General features: G+C 36.8%; 1 long non-coding RNA gene across 1 annotated transcript in view; it reads left to right on the forward strand.

Moving 5' to 3' along the window:
- Positions 1-21414, forward strand: part of LOC115802445 (uncharacterized) — a 133984-nt gene that overhangs the window by 91013 nt on the left and 21557 nt on the right. Inside the window, exon 3 of the long non-coding RNA XR_016388422.1 lies at positions 1-21414. This exon is cut by the window's right edge and continues 21557 nt beyond it. This is a non-coding gene — a long non-coding RNA (uncharacterized LOC115802445).

The following is a 21414-nucleotide window of genomic DNA, read 5'->3' on the forward strand; positions in this document are numbered from 1 at the left end:
CTCCTGCTATGTGAATATTTGTTAGCAGTGACTGATGTGGAAACTACATATGCAGATTTTATTGCTTCAGGAAGAACGGGTAGAAGAAATGCAATACATGATATCCTGGTTTCCTCTGCAAGTGGTAACAGCAATGAATTAGCCTTGAAATTAGCAGGTCTTGATATCAACAAGACAGGTGAGTCCTTTGACATCCATCTCTATGAACATGGAATGATTTGCAGCACTTTGCTAAGTAGGATTAAGCCATGAAAAGACACCTTTGAAAGTAACTGAATAGAAAGTTATAAACAGTCTAAGGCAAGATAAAAGGCAGGTACTAATCTCTTAATCACTCCCACTCTGTTTTCAATGACTGCACCTTACAGGGTTTCCCACTCAAATGCAGAATCCTTAATCTGATTTTACTAATGCAATCAATAAAACACATGAGGTTTTTTTTTTTTTTTTTTCTTTTTTTGCGGTACGCGGCCCTCTCACTGTTGTGGCCTCTCCCGTTGCGGAGCACAGGCTCTGAACACGCAGGCTCAGCGGCCATGGCTCACAGGCCCAGCCACTCCGCGGCATGTGGGATCTTCCCGGACCGGGACACGAACCCGTGTCCCCTGCATCGGCAGGCGGACTCTCAACCACTGCACCACCAGGGAAGCCCTGTTTTGTTTTTTTTTTAATCCTAATCTCTATAAAAGCTATGAAATATCTTATGTAGAACATTTAACAAAGTTGGAGCTCCTGCCTTTGACAGTTTGGCCACCTGTAACATTTAATAGCATTAGATATTTAACAAGATTCACAGATGAGTCTGACGGATCTCGATTCCAAGAACCATTTCAAAATAAAAGAGTCTCCAGGACAATTTTTATTGAGAATGGAAGTAAAATAGTCTATTACATAAGTAAGTCTTAGGTAAGAAGTTCTTTTAGTTTTCCTTTCATGATAGACTGAGTTTGAAAATTTTGTCTTACTATTGGGCCTCGAACTCCTACCTACCAAATTTAACTTTACCAATGAAAAAGTAAAATAAGTTTGACATGTCAAAGTACTTCTGAAACCCCTGATGGCTCTTCCATTCATAGCTTTTGCAAATATCAAAGCTGAATGTATTTCCCTGAAAAACACTTGTGCAAAAAATAATCTTTAAAAGTAAAAAGGATTTCACAATTAAGGAACCACCGTGTTATATATGTGAAAAACACTGGTCAGTTTCTGACTCATGGTAACACCTTGATAATTCTTTGCTATTAGAATTTTCATGGCAAAGCCTTCCAGTTATTAGAAAACTGAGTCAGAGTGTGTGTGTGTATATATATATATATATATATATATATATATATATAAATGAAATAGCTCAGCAACATTACCTTAAAATACCTACTGACAGAACTTTATTCAATGACTACAGGTCAGCAGGTCATAGATTGGTCTTTTAAAACTCAGGTTGAAAATAAAACTTTAATAATCACTTCCATGGAGTATATAGACTGATGTATATTTTAGGTTTCGTTGTTTCTCTGTTACTACCAGGAGTTAATTTTCAAAATAGCTCTGAGAAAGGCTATAGGGAATTATTCCAATTTGGTGGCATGAAGTAAGTAAATATAATTTTTCTGCAATCTTTGAGAATTTACTAATCTTTTTCATAAAATTTGTCTTTTATATGAATACTCTATTTTAAATAATCTGTATTAATTTTAGCCACTCTTACTATGAGGACATTTTTATTCATAGTGTAGTTTAATTTCTTCTTTTTTTTCTTTTCACTGAAATTAAGACCCATTAACCTCAAGACCTTTCTTATACAAGAGACTATAGTCTCTTAACATAGTCTATTAAACTATGTTAAAATTTAAATAGGTTGACATTTTATATTAATAAATAATTTTATATTTGATATTAATATGTTATAATTAAATAATTTAAAATAATTCAAATATCTTTATGCTTTCAGATGTATTCTTTTTCAAATATTTCTACGTGTTAATTGCAATTCTGTAGGTCCTGAAAGAATTTTCTGTTTCTCTTCAAATCACAAAACCCAGAATAAGGCAAAGTAAACAGCACTGAGTTTATTTATGACCATTAATTAGTCTATATAACTGAATAGTTATTTCTCAAATAACCTTGAGATAGCACTAGTTTTATCTGTGATAATTTTTGGCCAAAATAGTCATGGCCCTGCTGACAGTTTGCTGGCCCATTCTCTCTCTGAAAGAACCAGTCCAAATGCAAGGTTCTATCTTTGTCTTCTCTCACTCCGACCTTGGGCCTAGTATGATTGGCACTTAATAAATAAAATCTATAATTAAAATTAATACAGGGAGATCACCTCATGTAAACAATGTAAATGTATTAAACAAAAACAGAAGAAATCTTTTTCAACCAGTGTGAGTGCACTGGGTATATTCAATAAAAACAGTCAAGCAATCAAAAACAATAATACACAATTTCCATGTCTCTTGTACCTCAGTGTAGAAAATTTGTATAGGGACTTATTTCTGATGGTCAACCATTTTTCGAAATAGTTCCAGTCTGTGCACTGGAATTCTCACACAGCCCATAGGTTCTCCAGATCCTCTGATGCGTCTGGTAATCTAAAGAGATTAATGGTATTCTCTGTAGAAAGCCCTCAACTTGCTCTGGAACTTGAGGTCAGGCTATAGTAAGGTTGTGTAAGCAAATGCTGTCTTTTTAATCTGAGTATTCCTTATTCACTCTGGAGTAAACCATGAGGTAATTCCTAAAGAGTTAGGAATTTTGCTAACATTTACCAAAGAACATTTACCTTGATTCTTTTATGTCCTTTTTTTTTTCTGCTAAATGACCTTATTTATTTATTTATTTATTAAATAACACATCCATTCTGCCTTGTTGTCTTTGCAAAATAGGTCGTATCCTCTTGTGAGTCCTTTCAGATTTGAATTGCTTATCTATGTGTGCTCTTAGTTTTATGATCTTGGGTCAATTCTAGTGCTGTTTAGTTCACAAAATACTTATGTGTCACTTCCTAATGCTTGGCTTCTAAGAAAAATCAGTGAAAAAGATGAATGGAGTACTTGACTTTATAGTACTTAGGGTCTAGCGGGAAACAGACAAGGAAACCAAAAAATAAAACAAACTGTGATAAAAGCTATGTTGGGGATAACACAGGATTTCATGGGAGCACGTCACCCAGTAGGAGTCTGGAGGCTCAGCAATAACTTGTTAGAGAAAGTAGAAGTGTAATTTGAAATCTGAAGTGTCAAATGAACCCTGAGGTGGGGTGAAAGGGGATTGACTCATTGGAGGGTAGAGCAGCCTGGTTATAAAATGAAGGGTACAGTAGATGATAGGGTAGTGCTCTAGGCAAAAGATTCAGCAAAAAGCCCTAACACAACAGGAGCTAAGTGCAAGAGATGAGACATCTGGAATCAAGTAATTCAGGGTCTGAAAAGCTAAGTTAAAATATTTAGACTTCAGTTAAGAGCAGTGGAGAGCTACTGAAGAGGATTTTAGGAGAGTGGTGACGTGATAGTATTTGTGTTTTAGGAAAATCACTTTGACAGCGGTGTGTGTGTGTAACAGACAGGAGGAAGGCAAGACAGAGAGAAGGAAAGCAAAATAACCCTGGTCTTGCTGAAGATGGAATAATAGGGAAGGAAGAAATCTCAAGTTTACACAGGAAGCGGGACATCCTATTGTCTGGCGGTGGATGGCAGAGATAAGAATGTACAGAGATACTCAAGTCAATACCTGAGGGCCTCTATCTTCTCAACAAAGAGCTATTATAATACACCAAGAGAGTGAAGTGTTAAATAAAGTTAAAAGATGAGGTAGATTAGAAAATGTGGGTTTGAAGCAAGAGCAGTCTTCAAAGCTGTTGTATTTTTTCCAACAGTTCACTTAGTTGCACAGGTATATAAGATGAAAAGGGTGACTCTGTACTTGATTTAGAATTGTGTTCTACAAGTGGAGGACAGAAGAGATCGAAGACGTAGGGGATTGATAGGTGTATGGTTCTCATGACCACCTGTGCCAGGAACAAACTCAAATACATGGCGGGGCTGGAGATAAGAGCAAGTTAGCAGCGTGAAGCTACGTTAAGATTTCATAGTGATTAAGGATGGCTCTGCCTAGTTGTACTACCATCTGGCACCCTTCACGTAGATGGAGAAATGGGTAGTTTATGGTCCCTGAACTCCTGAGCACTACGATATAAACTCAGTAGATGTGAGAGCAAAAGGGGTTGCTGATGAGTGGGGTGAGGCATGTGGAGAAAGCTGTAGGAGGGGTAAGTAGAAAACGGAAATAATTAGAGGTGCCACTAAGTGAGAGCGTGTGAGAGTCAGAATGATTACATAGTTCTGAATAAAGAGGAAGGAATTAGAGTCTGCTTTTTTTGATCTGATGGCATTTTTAGATGACAAATGCATGATATTTTCATGGGAATGGAGGGCTGAACTGAGTGTGTAATCTGTGCATCTGTAAGTGCATGAGTGGGTGGGTGGGCGGGGTTCTCAGGGAAGATCAAAACCTGGGCATTTGAGATTTTCTGTGTGGGTGTGGGTGTGTCTAGATAGTGTTTTATAAAATTTGTACTTTTGCAAATGTAGAGGAATAGGAATCAGATTTTCTAAACACCACCCAGGGAAGGCAGGTGTATTTCTCTCTGTGTGTGATATTCCTCCAATGAACTAATAAGATTCTGTGGCCTCCGACTGCAAATCAAATTTTCTGTAGGTCCCCTCTCTGGAATAGCTGTTTGGGCCATTTGCATAAAGAGGTAGTTATCCGTCAAAGAAGAGGACAATTTTGTGTTAATAAAGGATTGTTTCTATCAAGTTAAAATAAAAATGTTAAGAACCATAAATGTGGACGGTTGGATGGACAGCCTGTATGAGGAGTGATGTCACAGAACATGGTGTCTGGGTATCGCAAAAGGCAACACAAATCCTTAACCAGAGAGCAGTCACCAGGAAAACAGTAGGCGGCAGCTATGAGGGAAAGTAGTGTGGTGTGTGGGATAGCACGTGTGGTCTGCAACCCGTGATTAGGAAGCGAGAGAAAGCCTTTCCTACCTTTGGATCCTGTGATAAATAATGAGTTAACGATGAGTATAAGAGTGTTTACTATTGCATAAAGTTTCAAAATATTCCTTGTGAAGGACTGAGAGGGAGGAAAGCAGAAGCAGGGAGAGATGAAGCAAAGAAACACGGGAGAATAAAAAGGACAGGCAATAACTCCAGAGCCTAGAAGTTTCAGTAGTGACCAGGGATTATAGGAACAGGAGATGTGTTGTAATTAGATTAAACGCAATTAGAAAACAGTGTTTGAAGTTAGTCAAACAAAGGAATTAAGGGAGTTCCGTCAAAGAGAACGTTTCACTTGGTAACTTGCTGTTCTAGTAACATATCAACACACCAAAGAAACTTGAAAGACTGTTCTCAAAACACAGAGGAGAGTCTGACATTGCTTTCACATTACTTAGAAAACATAAATTAAATTTAACTGGACCCATTATGAAACCACACTGAATTCCATCATCAATAAGGAAAGACCTATTACTAGTGTAACGAAACAATAATTTTCCTGACTTCCTCATTTTTTCCTGCTTTTTTATGGCCATGGAGAAACTAGAGGAATATTTAAGAGTGTTGGAATTTGGGCAAAGTGAGGGAAAACTGCAGTCCTGGTCTCAGACTCCATTTCAGCTTCCCACCGTTTGCTCTGTTCTCTCTCTCTCTGTAAATAAAGAGTGAAAAAGAAGGCAGAACGAAGTGTTTTATTAGGGAAGTTATGTCTTCTTTTCCATCCCTATTCTCCTTATTCAGTAATTCTGAAGAATCAATAGAAGGAACTGAAAATCAGCCTGTGACCTGTTCTTAAAGACCCCTAGAATGTGGAAAACAACCTATTTGAGTGAATTTTAATAATTTTTTGCTAATAAATATTTAACCATAAGCTGGGGATGCTTAAAGGAAAGATAATATGAAAAAATATTCTTACTGTTATTATTTTTATTGCCTAGTATGTGTCCCTGGCTCCCAGTTGTTTTGAGGGTGGTAAGGCTGGGAAGCAGACTGCAGCCAGGACCAACTCCAAGAAAAAAGTGTGCTAAGTAGAATTTAGTCCTGAGCACACAGCACCACCAGCTGGAAGGATGCTGTAGGGCAATGACAAATTCAGTTTATCTTGATTACCTGTCTTGAGAAGCATAATTTTCACTAAAATTTGCTTTATTCTGAAATTAAATTTTGTAGTAAGGGTACACGTATATGGGTATCCTTGTGAGTATGGGAACATTGAAGGTAGTTCTACCGTATATCTTGCGAGTCAAATTTTTATGACATTATCACAAAGCAAGAACACCTTCCCCCCTTCTAATGGTGGCTACGTTTTGCCATTAAATTAAAACATTGCATTTGATTATATAGCACAACAATGTCTGTCAGTGGCTTTTTTTTTTCATTAAACATCTTGTGTAAATTGATCTGTTTTTTTTTTTGGCCACGCTGGGTCTCGGTTGCTGCGCCCTGGCTTTCTCTAGTTGTGGTGAGCGGGGGCTACTCTTCCTTGTGGAGCGTGGGCTTCTCATTGCGGTGGCTCCTCTTGTTGCGGAGCATGGGCTCTAGGCACGCAGGCTTCTGTAGTTGCAGCACGTGGGCTCAGTAGTTGTGGCGCAAGTGCTTAGTTGCCCCACGGCATATGAGATCTTCCCCGGACCAGGGATCGAACCTGTGTCCCCTGCATTGGCAGGTGGATTCTTAACCACTGGACCACCAGGGAAGTCCTAAATTGATCTTTATACAATGAGAATAGCAATGGCACACAATTCTGCCTTTCAATGCTAGAAGCTTTTGTCCATTGAAGCAATTATAATGAGAGCATTTTAAGAGTTAAAAAGCACTTTAAGCTGTAATAGAGAGTAATATTTAAGGAGCTTCTAATGTGTAAGTAGGTGCTGAACTATATATTTGGGTTACAACTTTTTATCTAATGATTTTATATATATATATATATATAGTTTAATAAACATTACTTAAACTCTTCAGTCTAGAAGAGGTCTCCTGTATCTAATTTCCTCTTCTGGGATTCATAAGAGACTAAACAAGTAATTCTCACAATTGCTAACATTCTCAGACTAGGAAATCCAACAAGCTCTCAGGATAGCCGATTTCAGTGTTTAACAGCATGTGTATTGAGTATTTCTGTATTTTCTTTAGTCAGCATGTTTAACTAAATCTGTATCTTGTTGCTTATTTCACTATGGATGTTGTGAATAACAAGACAGACAAATAAAAGCAGCTCCATCTTTCCTTCACACTGAACTTCACACTTGCTGTGTCTCATTAAATTCTTTGTAATGATTCTTTGTCATTTGAGATTTCCTTCTCTAAAGAGGCTCCATTATACCTAAGAAAGATTTAAGTAAAACAAATGGAATGGAATGGTGCACATAGATAAGAAGCTCGCATATAACTAATTTTTCTCTCTTCATTAAATAGTGGATCCTAGTACTTCAAAATAAGATAGAATTGCAAGATGGCGAGACTCATCATAATATTCATATCCCATTTTGTCTCCTTATATAGACCCAATAACTATCATCTTATGCCTTATCCTGTCACCATGGTTACGTGTCATGTATGAAATATTTCTCCTAGTGTCTCGTGTAGGATAATAAACACTCTGGAATTTTGATTGAAAACAACTGAACAAAAAGTTAACAGTGTTATATTTTTGTTTTTATATGTTTTCAGGAGAAAATTTTAAAGTACTGTATTACAGATTATGAAGTATTTCCCTAAACCATCAGTCTATTACTTGGTACCAGTTGCAGTTTAAAAACACTAAGCCAAGAAACAGCCATTCATAAACTTTACTTATTGTAAGAGTCAAGTGTATACATAATGTTCTAGGCAAATTTGCCATAAGAGTGAGCTTAAACCAGTTCAGATCTACTGGCAGAATAACTAGGTAGTCACTTCAGTCAGTCATAGTTATGCCATTTTCCCCACAAACTGGAATAGTACTGGGACCAGAGAACTCCATGTACCTGGGGTGGGGAGTGGGAATAGGAGAAAACCAGAAGGAGAAAAAAACTGAAGAACAGTTAACTTTTGTACTCCATCATATTTTCACTACCCTTTCCCTCTCCAGCTTCCACCACCCCACTTTACGAGTCAGCAGACAATAAAATACAGCCAGAAAAATGTTATTTTAATTATCTGATCTATTAAGACCAAAAATTATTTTATTTTTATATAAATAAATATATACAGCTTGTAAATTCAGAGCTAGAGAAATTAATATAGTGAAATTCTCATAGGGTATTTATTTTTAAATATTTTTCTCAGTGGAAGAGGATACATGATTAAGAACAATATATATGTACAAATATTCAGTTAAATGGATTATAACCTGTCTAACCAATTGGGAAGGATTTCTCCCAGTGACTGACTGTGTGTCCTCAGGCATGTTACATAAATCTCTGTACCTAAATTTCCTCATCTATAAAATGAAGATATTAATATTTCATAGTTTTTTGAGAAATGTTATATAGTTTTCGTAAAGTCAATTCACAAATTTAGAATGTTTGTTCTGCAATAAGAACTCAGTAGGATTAACTGTTACTATTATAATCTATTCCTTTGAGATTCACAATTCTACAAGTATCCTTAAATTGTCTAATGATACTGTGATGCAATCATTTCAGTGGGTTCAGACTTTCTCGGTCAATAAAATATTTCCTCATTTGGAAACCTATCTCACTATTTTAATATCCACTTTAAATTATTTCTGTATATAAAAACTTGTTTTCTGTTCCCAATCTGTGGCATGCTTATCCACACAACTGCCATCTTGGAGTCATAGTGGTTAGGTTGATAGCTAGTGCTATTTTTATGCTCTTTGGACTGTCTATATTTTTGTCCAACCTAAAGATTTTAAGTTGTTGATAGCAATACAACTACCTACGTCAGGGTCCATATTTTGAATACAACCCACAAATAAACTGATTTGAACTAGAGACCAGCTCACTGGTTTAATGAACTAGATTTTCACTGAAGAAACTGTTACCGACCTCAGATTTGGCTGCTCACCACTCAAAAGCCAATACTCAAGAGACAGCTGTTGGTTGGAAAAGGAAAGTTTGCTCATTCAGGAGACCAGCAACCTGGGGAGAAGGTGGACTCATGTCCAAGAACCAACTCCAGTGATTCTGCTTGGCCACGAACGTTTTTTAAGGGAAAAGTGGGGAATAATCTTAGTTAATTATTGAGGTAGGGGACCAGATTTTTTGCCATCTTCCCTTGTGTGCAGGTTTGTTGACTTCTTGTGATCTTTCTTTAGACGCTATCTTGTTCACACAGTCTGCCCATGGGATTACTGAAGGGGAAGCTGGGGAAGAGATCTAGCCATCCATTAACTATTTATTCTTCATTCCTACTTCTTCAACATAAGAAAAGAATCAACAGGTTAGACAAGGCATTGTGTAATCAAAAGATTTGAGTGGTATGCTTAGGTTGGAGATTAGTGAAGCATGGGGGTACTTGGTGTAAATGTTAAATTAAAATATAGCTTTGCTAAAGTGACAGAACAAAGGGCCTCCTGCAAAGAGTTGCTTCCTGCAAAGAGCTGCTGACAAAATCTGAGTTCCCAAATATGAGTCTTGTTTCTTCCAATCAACCTCATTCTAACTGTCACCAACCCCTACTTTAGTCTTTCACTTCTACCTCCTTCAAACACATATCAACACCCTCCACACATAGAGTGTGGTGTGATCAATGGTTCCCATTCCCAATACCAGTCAGGGCATGTTTCAGATTGGTTTATGTGAGAGAAGTTGGCTAGTCATCTGCCTATATATTGTCAACCATGTCTGATAAATTCCAGGGACTTCTGCCACCGAAGGTAATGAAGAAATAACACATTATATAAATGTATTATATTATCTGTCTCCTGGCAGAAAATCGGATCACAGTAATTTCTTAAGAATCATGAATGGAATGGAGCAGGGACAACCTTCATTGTCTTTTATAGTCATTTAACCACCTCGAAACTTCACTGGAATCTTCCCATGTGGGTGTGTGTCCAACAGTCTTCCTCTGTATTTATGAGTTAATTAATTTGTTATATTTTATTTTGGCGCTCCCTTTGAAAATGAAAATGTATAACAACATGATGCATTTGGCCTGCTCTGGTTAAAGTTAAATACTGCCTTTTTAATTTTCACTTCCAGTAGAATAGGTGTGACAGATGACATAGTAATTTTTCTATTTCTTCATGTTCATAAAACGTTGATAATATGATTTTTACCTTCCCTTTGTTCTCAATTAAATGAAATGCTCCAATACAATTAATGTGCTCTTGCAATTTCGGTTTTCTTTAGAGGTTTCTCTTGTCTCTGATTAACAGCATTTTCCATCCATTCTGAGAACCCCCGACTGCTATTCAGAATGTTCCATTATGCCTGCCAGCTGTAAATACAATTGTGAACTAATATCATTTTAATTGTTTCACTAATAACTTGTTTTAAATGATTCAAAAGTCATCAGGAAAGATAAGTGCCCTTGTACCCTGCAGGCTTATGGGCCTGATGGTATGAGGCAATGCACAGCGCTGTATCAGAATAATGAAACCATGTGCAGAAGATAATGACAAAGCACTCACATTGCTGTAAAGATAAATGAAAACAGTAGATCTTCCTTCCTCAGTAATATAACATCCACTTCTAGCTCCCATTTCAATCATTAGACCTTCTAAACAGATTAATGCACAAATACACATATGCAACATGTTCCATTGCAATAGCCACATGCTCCCCTTTTTCCAGGAGACTGTGAATGATGCAGTTAAGGAGCTTTACAAATGCTCTTGTTAATTAACAAAGATTGTTACTTTCTCATTTGAGGGGGGCTTTATAAATTAGACTTAATTACACCAGATAATTGCAAGTGCCAGGCAGGGGAAGCTCCTTCTCATTCTGTTGTTTCAGTGGCAAATCAACAATTGCAACCATTGCCTATTTGTGTAGATGAATTTAATAAGCAAACAGCCCTTTTATGTTAATGGTTTACGGGCATTCATGGGCCTGGCAGGAGAAATGTGCTGCGGGAGGGTTTGCTAATGGCAGCACATAATCACATTAATTAAAATATAACTGCCATTTAAAGGTTTGTAGTGTGGAATTAGAACATGTTGGGAACTGAGAAAATCAAGCTAGAGTGCATATTAGAACCATTACTCTGTGCTCCCTGCACAGCAGTCAGCAACCTCATGTGTCATAAATGTAATTTATGAGTGCTACTTGCTTTGAAATATATGTTTTTAGTTCACTCATTAGAATGTAAAAATTTGCAGTGTCTGCTTCAGGAGGTTCAAAACAAATTCACTAAAAGCTGAGACCTATGATCTGCTTTTAATGTATCCCTCAACCATGATTTTTTTAAATTAAGACTTTTATAATGTCTTCAAGTAAAACTGTCTCCTTTTCTGAAGACAAATTTGAGAAGTCTCCATGCTACTATAAACTGGGTACTTTTAGTTCCATTTCTCTAATTCAGTGTAATTTTTATTGGGTCTTTAATAAATATGGTCCTTAATTTGGCTGCTTTGTTCTAGAGAAGGTCGGTGGAAACTGCTAAATGCTTTAAAGTTGGGCACATGCAGAGAAGATAGTTGAGAGAATTTCTTGTAAAGCTTTTCATTAGTCTGTCCCTGAGATCCACTCTTTAGTTTTAAGACTGTCCTTGACCTAAACCAGACCCATTTATACTGCACCTACAAAGAAGCTATGAATGTTCAAACCCTGTATAAATCGCCAAGGGGCCATGGCAATACCTAGGAGAACAATGCTTAATTGATTCTTAATAACCTCAAAAGGATTCTAGTTTTAGGAACCAGCCAACTGTGACCAAATACCACTTTACCAAAGCCTTAAACCTTCAACAATGTACAAATTGACAATAAATTTTTATGTCCTTTTGTTCAACCAACCCATAAAGTCCCCAACTTCTAGAATTAAAATTTGAGCCTTCTAAGTAGAGGGACTTGACTGAAATACAGTGTGTATGACTCTGGCAGGCTCCGCATTGATATTTTCATAAACTGCTTGGACAGCTTTCCAACACCAGTAACTTGAGTATGTTACAGCTACAGAAACGAATGCTGTGCCTGCCCCAGAAAACCGACAGCCCAGCCACACTAATGAGGGACTTTTCATGTGGAGTCCCGTGCCATAGCTGATATTGTTTCTCAAGCTAAACCTTTGTTTCACTGAGGAAGCAGGGCTTCTTGGAGCCAAGGATGACTGCCCCTGAATCTTCAGCCCTGTAAGCTTTCAATATGTTCCTCAGGTGTAAAGGTAGAAAGCAGGCCAATTCTGGCAGATTTTCAGGTAGAATAAGATAAGACATTAAAGATGCATTAAGGCTATGATACTGTCCCAATGATTAGGGCTTGATTTCTACTTGAGGTGCTTTGTTGCAATTTTCTCTCCACATTTTCTTACTTAGTTCCTTTAAACTATGGGCATGTCATTTCAGGGTGGATAGTTAGGTTGGGGAAGCAGTTTCTGCCTACAAAACAATTTTTTTTTAATGTTTCTCTTGTTCTTTATGTGTAGATCTTGGTTTGATTCATATCTGTGACCTCTAGAAGAATTATATCTACTGAAATGTCATTTCTAGTTTGCAGGGAAGTTAGAATGGTAGCCATAGAATTTACGTCTGGAATGATGCCCAAGGGTGAGCCAGTGCAACCATTTAACTAATTAAGAAATTGAGATTCACCTCAAATCATAAAGTGGTTGGTCTGAAATTACATAACGAATGAATGTAAAGCTGTGGGAAACCTGAGAGAAACACCTGGATCTTTTGATTCATCACCAAATTTATTTGCCAAAGCAGTTCCTATGTTCTACTAGAAAAACGAGGAATATCTCTTGATTTTTTGTTGGTTGGTTGCTTTTGCTGTCAGTTTGACTTACTTCGTTTAATAAACATGTATTGTTAGACCCTTGACTAAGCACTGAAAGTTCAAATATGAAAAAGACATGGCCTGAGCACTGAAGTAGCCCAGGTTGATGGGAGAGAAAGAACACAAAAATAGTTATATTTAATCTCATATGGGAAGTGCTAAGATAGAAATGTGTGCTGGGTTATTAGAAATGTAGAGAGGTACTTAAGCATCCAAGGAGACAGGAAGCACATATTTGATTAAAAAAAAAAAAAGGATGTATGGAACAGAATGATGTGTGCAGAAAAATATACATACTCTTGTACCACCAAGGACTCTACTGGGAAGCAAGGGTATGGCAGGAGATGAAGCATAAGGGGCTACATCCCATGCTTTATGTGGGGCATTGGACCAGATGATGGAAGGCCTTTAACAAGTTCTCCATATAAGGGTGACATGTCAGACTTGGATATTAGGTTGATGATCATGTGATAATTCAGGGGATAGATTATTGGGACAAAACCTGAGACAGAGAAACATGTCAGGAAGCTGGTGTAAGAGCACAAACACTTGCAAAAGATCTACATGTGAGGAATGAGGAGAGAATAATGTACGATGTTTCCCGGGCTTCTGATGTAGAAGCTGGCTTTATGGTGTTTCTAACTGATCCTCTCCCTTACTTACTTTGACTTCTGCTTTACTTTGAAGATGCAAGAACTTCAGTTTCGATATAGTACTTTGAAGGCAGTATAGAATAGAAGTTAAGATAAGTGACAGTGGAGTGAAATGAATCTGAATTGAGGTCCTGGATCTATTATTTTACTTGCTAACTGTGATATGACTTTACGACATTACTTCACTTGTTGGCCATGTTACTTTGAGCAAGATATTAACCACTCAGACTGAGTTTCTGAGTTTGTAAATGGTGTTTTTATGCAAAAATAATAATGCGATCAATGAGCTGGTTTAGGAAGTGCTCAGCACAGTGCCTGGAACATAGTAAGTAATCAAAAATGGTGTCTGGTATTACTGTTGCCTAATAAGAGATGAAGTTAAGGGAAACGTCAGATAAAATTGAACCTTTCAATACAAGCATCTCTGCTCTTGGGATCATGAGTGATACTGTCCTTGTCTCCCTTAGCAAAGGGTGTCATGTTGGCATAGAACAGGTACTTAGGAATATTTGTCCAGTATATGCAAAAATGAATGAATGTCCCTATCCATCCTCCTCCAGATAAAGAGGACTCCAACTTGCTGTTAGTCATTATTTAAACAGAAAGAAAATTCTACCTGCAACATTGCATGCTCCACTAAATGTTAACTGAAAAGGCAGAGTTTCCAGTAATGAGATTGGGGAATGCCATCACTCCACAGGCACCGAAGCCAGGTTCCTTGCAATTCAGCACTATAGCAAGGGGACTTGCGATGCTTAATTTAGTACTATCATTATTGTTTTATATGAAAAGAGACTTAGAATTGGAAATGGCCACTCACCAGCTTTCCTGGAGTGCCCTTATTCCCGGAACGGGTGAGCGGTTTCTTTGGGCCCTCACTGACATGTCGGTCTTCACGCACCAACTTTCTATGGTACAGATACCTGGCAACTGCTTACAGCTGTCAGACTGGAAAGGGGAGGAGTATTTTCCTAATTCTAAGCATAAAGGTGAGGCTGAGTCACTGAAAGCTTGCTTTCCATTTAAAAAGGAAATTTTGGAACCAAAAATAGAGAGCTTCTGGAGAACCAATTTCTGCCTTAGTTCTAACCTTCACACTATTTCCAAGAAATGTTTTCAGATGGTTGGGCAAGTAGGCAATATTTTTGAACGGAATCACTATGCTTTAATTGGGCAGCCCCTTTGTGCATAACATAATAATACAATAGGAAGCACTGCAGCCTATTAGATATTACATCACCTGTGATATAATATTGAAACAACACCAGCAGAACAAAGCAGAACAAAGCATCAACTGAAAAAGGAAAATGATGCAGAAATTTTACAGAATGCTCAGGGACAATTAAAGTATAGGTGACATGGTTGTAAGATATCTGGTTCCCTAGAAAATAGACAAAACATCAAGGTCTTCACTTAATGTCTTGAATGACCATCTGAAAATATGAGAATGCCATATGGCAGCAGATTTCACTGCCATGGCTAAAGGAGAATCTACAGCACTGACTCTGACAGCTTCAAGTTATGGCACCTTTCCAAACTTGGCAGTGCTTACAGAATTCTGATTCAACTAGAAATAAAATGACCTGGATGAACACTTGACCCAAGACCAAGTGTCAAGAGGTGAAGAGTAATGTCTGCCTAATATTATACTTCACGCTGCTCACACACAAACACACATATATGCCTTTTGGTTTCCTTATGTTGTGATTCCATATTATTTCGTTAATCCTCCCTTATTTAATGATATACATGTTTGTCGGCAGCTCTGTCTCTGTTCATCTATCATCTATCTATCATCTATCTATCGATATCCATGATATTTTGCCATTTCCCTGATCATTAGAACATTGGAAGAGTGCCTGGAGCATCACAGAAACTCTATAAAGAATATTGTACATTTAACAAAGGGGTTTTATCTATACAGTTGAATGTTTTGAGATATGGCTGGTCTGGTTAAAAGATGTAGATGGATGGCAGGTAAAGTAACACGTTCTATGAGCAATAAAACTACTCAGAAACTTCCATTTTCAGATTGTGGACTGAATCCATGCTTTTACTTTTCCATTTGTGTTCTAGATCTTTAGAAATGTTTGATATGGTACTTAGTTTATGAATCATAACTGGGCAGAAAAATAAGAAAATTACCTCTTAATTTAATAGAAAATAGTATGAAGATTCCTACTAGGTATGTAGAAGACAAGATCAGACTGAAACTTTTGACAAATGTAATAAAAGTTGAAAACCAGTCTCTGTTTCAAATAGAGACAAACAGAAAATAATTGTCAAAAATATTTACAATCTAAAATGTGATGTTAGATCTTGCATGAAGAGCATGCTAAGAAATTATAAAATGTGTTCTGCCATCTGTTGCTTGTCACCGTCCTACAGTGAGAATTGATGTGGAAGAGGCCTCTAGAGGAGAATGCCTTGGAAATACTGATCAGGGTCCCTATGAGAGAAGGAGGGGTTTTGGAAGGAAGAGCACAGTGCACACCAAAAGCTATCTCTAAAGCACTCAGAAAGATTGCATTGATGTTCTCTGGAACTTGAGATGTGCAGACAGGTGTTTAACTTCTACAATAGAATTTTCATGACGATTGACCGAGTTGGCAGAGAAAAGAGAAAGAAGGTTAAGAGAAAGCTACTGTCTACCGATGACCTGTTTCCCTGGGAACCAGATGTGGGCTGATGAGGGAGTTTCTAGAGTTGCCCTTAAATGGAAATTGCCCAAGAAGAACGACTTGAAAAGTATAAACGATCCCAAACAAAAGGATAGGTTGTCAAAAGCCCAGGGGAGGGGAGAAGTTTCAAGAGGCCAGCTAAAGGAGATTTCTGTCCCATAGTCCTAGGAACTGCAGCTCAAGGTCTCTAAAGAAGGTGCAAATGCTAGTTAAAAAGGAAAGGTCATTTTGGGAACTGTATAACACCCAGAAGGTGGGACTTCCCACATGCTGCAACTAAGCGCCCGCATGCCACAGCAAAGATCCCACAAGCCACAACTTAGACCCAGAGTAGCCAAAATAAATAAATATTTATTTTTTAAATAAATAATAAATATTATAAATATATATTATAAATAAATATTAAAACAAAAATTTGCTCCTTTAAAAAAAAATCAGAAGATTTCATTGCTAGAACCTGTATCTGTAGGATCCAAGACAATCTAGGTTAGAGCATAACAGAAAATTTAATTGGTTTAGAGTTTGATAATGGTCATGTCATTATTAGTTCAGTTTAGGTTTTTTATTACCTGGAAACAAAGAATTATTTTATTATGCAAAAATAACAAAAAAATGCTGTTGAACCTCATTGAGATTTCATATGAGAGGCAGGACTGAGTTAGTCCACTGAGCGGATCTGAAGGGGAACTTAGTGGGAGAATTCACAAATTCACACACTTGGATTCTGATTGTGCCCTTTACCATCCAGTTTATGCCACTGATTGTTCGTAGATTCATGGGAAAACAATGTTGTAAAAAGAGGATGCTTGCCTAAAGGTGATGGAGTCTGAGCACAGAAAAGGAATTCAGGGGCAATTAACATGAATATGAGATGCAGTCCTGCAGCAGAGAAAACTCTGTGGGTAGTCTTTTGTGTGTATGTGTGCACAGGCACACACGTAGGCACACGTGCACACGCACGCACACACGCACACACACCAATGACCAGGAAGATCTGACAAGGCAGTCTCCTATGAGACTGTGTGGAACAAGAGACCGTGGCCTGGGATGCTAATGATGTCTAGGAAGAACCCACACCCAGAGGACTAGCCATCCAGGCATTCCCCCGAGAACATGCCTCTCTCCTCCATTCTTCGCTCTCACTGTAAACAAGCCAGAATATCATTCGTGACAGAACACTATATCTCAACCTCCAAGCAGTCATTCACAGCAGACTCAGGGGAGAGTCTAAGATGGACCCACTACTGATGAACACGAAATATTTGAGGAAACCCAACATCATTAAAAAGGTGCACCATTAGACTGTATATTTATTATCAGATAGAAAAAAGTCAATAGAATTGTTATTCTAGTAATTCTAGTAATAATTTTTGAAAATTATTACTGAAAATTATTGATGAAAAATATAAATTTCCAGTCCACTTAAGGAAAAGTATAAAATCTGAATATACTAAAATCAAAAAGGAAAGTGAAATACAGCCAGAAGGTAGAGATCTACATGACTTTTCTCAATGATTTATCAAACAAAAGAAATTTCCCTATTTTTCTGTATTCTTAAACTGTTCACATATCGTTAAATTATTTATGACAATTTAAAAAATTAACTTCAAAACCCTATGGATGAGAAGTTCATGGATGAGAAGTTCTTTTATTTCATACATAGCCTGTTCAGAGTTTTTAATATATTCTTGAGATAGTAGTGTATTTCTTTAAATTCCTTTATTGAATGAAAGATTCTTTAAATTAGACAGTGCTTTACAATTTTCAAAAGTTTCACACAGATGATTTCATATAATCCCAATAACCCTTAGTTTATTTTTATATTTTCCAGGTAATTTTGCATTTAATTGAAATGTTTATATCAAGTTGTATATATAGTCTCTTAAATGAAAAAGATCTGTTTCTCATATAATCTGCTTCATGTCTAGTTTTTATATTTGTGTTTGTTCTCTTCTCTTGATTAGCTTTGTGAAGGGCTACATTGGCTATATTTTATTACAGTTTAAATTCTAACTTTCTCTTACTTGTGTCTATTTGTCAACAGTACTCTTCCTACTGTTGTTTGTTTCTCCTTTCAGCACAATTATTTATTTTCTTTTGTGTTCTTAGCTTTATTTGTAGATCATTAATAATTTCTTGAATGAAATAATTATTTTCACTCTATGTTTAAAATAATTCAATTATTTAAAGCTTTCTGTTTCCAAATTAAACCTTTAAACCTATTTTATATTCTATGATTTACAGCATTCTTTTTTCCTTCTTAATATTTCAGTTTTGCTTTTAAATTTCACCCAGCAGTTATGATGGTAACAATTTTGTTTTTAATTTTCAGGTGATCTAGTTACCATCTTTTAAAAAGATGATCTTTTGATCATTTACTTTCTTCCATTGTGATCAAATAATGAAAATAATGATAATTTGAGTTTTCTAACTGAAAAGAGGTTATTCTTAAGGCCTAGAATATAGCAACTTTGTAAAAAATGTATGGACAAATAAGTATTCTCAGACCATGAATGCTCGGTTTGAAGTATTATAGACATCATTTTAAACTATATATCTATCTTCTTTTTTTTTTCCTTTATTTTTAAAAATCTTCATTGGAGTATAATTGCTTTAAAATGGTGTGCTAGTTTCTGCTGTATAACAGAGTGAATCAGCTCTACATATACATATATCCCCATATCGCCTCCCTCTTGCAGCTCCCTCCCATCTTCTCTATCCAACCCCTCTAGGTGGTCACAAAACACTGAGCTGATCTCCCTGTGTTATGCAGCTGCTTCCCACTAGCTATCTATTTTACATTTGGTAGTGTATATATGTCCATGCCACTCTCTCAGTTCGTTCCAGCCCTTCCCACTCCCCATGTCCTCAAGTCCATTCTTTACGTCTGTGTCTTTTTTCGTGTCCTGCCCCCAGGTTCTTAAGAACCTTTTTTTTTTTTACATTCCATATATATGTGTTAGCATATGGTATTTGTTTTTCCCTTTCTGACTTACTCCACTCTATATGACAGTCTCTAGGTCCATCCACCTCACTGCAAAAAAACTCAATTTCATTTCTTTTTATGGCTGAGTAATATTCCATTGTATATATTGCCACATCTTCTTTATCCATTAATCTGTTGATGGACACTTAGGTTGCTTCCATGTCCTGGCTATTGTAAATAGAGCTGCAATGAATATTGTGGTACATGACTCTTTTTGAATTATGGTTTTCTCAGGGTATATGCCCAGTAGTGGGATTGCTGGATAGTATGGCAGTTCTATTTTTAGTTTTTTAAGGAACCTCCATACTGTTCTCCATAGTGGCTGTATCAATTAGTATTCCCACCAACAGTGCAAGAAGGTTTCCTTTTCTCCACACCCTCTCCATCATTTATTGTTTGTGGATTTTTTGATGTTGGCCATTCTGACTGATGTGAGGTGATACCTCATTGTAGTTTTCATTTGCATTTCTCTAATGATTAGTGATGTTGAGCATCCTTTCAAGTGTTTGTTAGCAAACCGTATGTCTTCTATGGAGAAATGTCGATTTAGGTCTTCTGCCCATTTTTGGATTGGGTTGTTTGTTTTTTTGATACTGAGCTGCATGAGCTGCTTATAAATTTTGGAGATTAATCCTTTGTCAGTTGTTTCATGTGCAAACATTTTCTCCCAGCTTGTGGGTTGTCTTTTCGTCTTGTATATGGTTTCCCTTACTGTGCAAAAGCTTTTAAGTTTCATTAGGTCCCATTTGTTTATTTTTGTTTTTATTTCCATTTCTCTAGGAGGGGGGTCAAAAAGAACCTTGCTGTGATTTATGTCATAGAGTGTTCTGCCTATGTTTTCTTATAAGAGTTTTATAGTGTCTGGCCTTACATTTAAATCTTTAATCCATTTTGATTTTATTTTTTTTGAATGTGTTAGGGAATGTTCTAATTTCATTCTTTTACATGTACCTGTCCAGTTTTCCCAGCACTACATATTGAAGAGGCTGTCTTATCTCCATTGTATATTCTCACCTCCTTTATCAAAAATAAGGTGACCATATGTATGTGCGTTTATCTCTGGGCTTTCTATGCTGTTCCATTGATCTATATTTCTGTTTTTGTGCCAGTACCACACTGTCTTGATTACGGTAGCTTTGTAGTATGATCTGAAGTCCGGGAGCCTGATTCCTCCAGCTCCGTTTTTCTTTGTCAAGATTGCTTTGGCTATTCGGGGTCTTTTGTGTTTCTATACAAATTGTGAAATTTTTTGTTCTAGTTCAGTGGAAAATGCCATTGGTAGTTTCATAGGGATTGCATTGAATCTGTATATTGCTTTGGGCAGTATCGTCATTTTCACAATGTTCATTCTTCCAATCCAAGAACGTGGTATATCTCTCCATCAATCAGCTTTAATTTCTTTCACCAGTGTCTTATAGTTTTCTGCATACAGGTCTTTTGTCTCCTTAGGTAGGTTTATTCCTAGGTATTTTATTCTTTTTGTTGCAATGGTAAATGGGAGTGTTTCCTTAATTTCTCTTTCAGATTTTTCATCATTAGAGGCTAGGAATGCAAGAGATTTCTGTGCATTAATTTTGTAACCTGCTAATTTACCAAATTCATTGATTAGCTCTAGTAGTTTTCTGGTAGCATCTTTAGGATTCTCTATGTATAATATCATGTCATCTGCAAACAGTGCAAGCTTTACTTCTTCTTTTCCTATTTGGATTTCTTTCATTTCTTTTTCCTCTCTGATTGCTGTGGCTAAAACTTCCAAAAGTATGTTGAATAATAGTGGTGACAGTGGACAATCTTGTCTTGTGTCTGATCTTAGTGGAAATGGTTTCACGTTTTCACCTTTGAGAATGATGTTGGCTGTGGGTTTGTCATATATGGCCTTTATTATGTTGAGGTAAGGTCCCTCTATGCCTACTTTCTGGAGGGTTTTTATCGTAAATGGGTTTTGAATTTTTTCAAAAGTTTTTTCTGCATCTATTAAGATGATCATATGGCTTTTCTCCTTCAATTTGTTAACATGGTTTATCACTGATTGATTTGTATATATTGAAGAATCCTTGCATTCCTACTTGATCATAGTGTATGATCCTTTTGATGGGCTGTTGGATTCTGTTTGTTAGTATTTTGTTATGTTTTTTGCATC

This window comes from Delphinapterus leucas, chromosome 17 (genome assembly GCF_059928025.1).
Source record: "Delphinapterus leucas isolate spDelLeu-1000000601 "Yukka" chromosome 17, BTC_Dleu_Yukka2, whole genome shotgun sequence".
In the NCBI taxonomy this organism is placed as follows: Eukaryota; Metazoa; Chordata; class Mammalia; order Artiodactyla; family Monodontidae; genus Delphinapterus; species Delphinapterus leucas.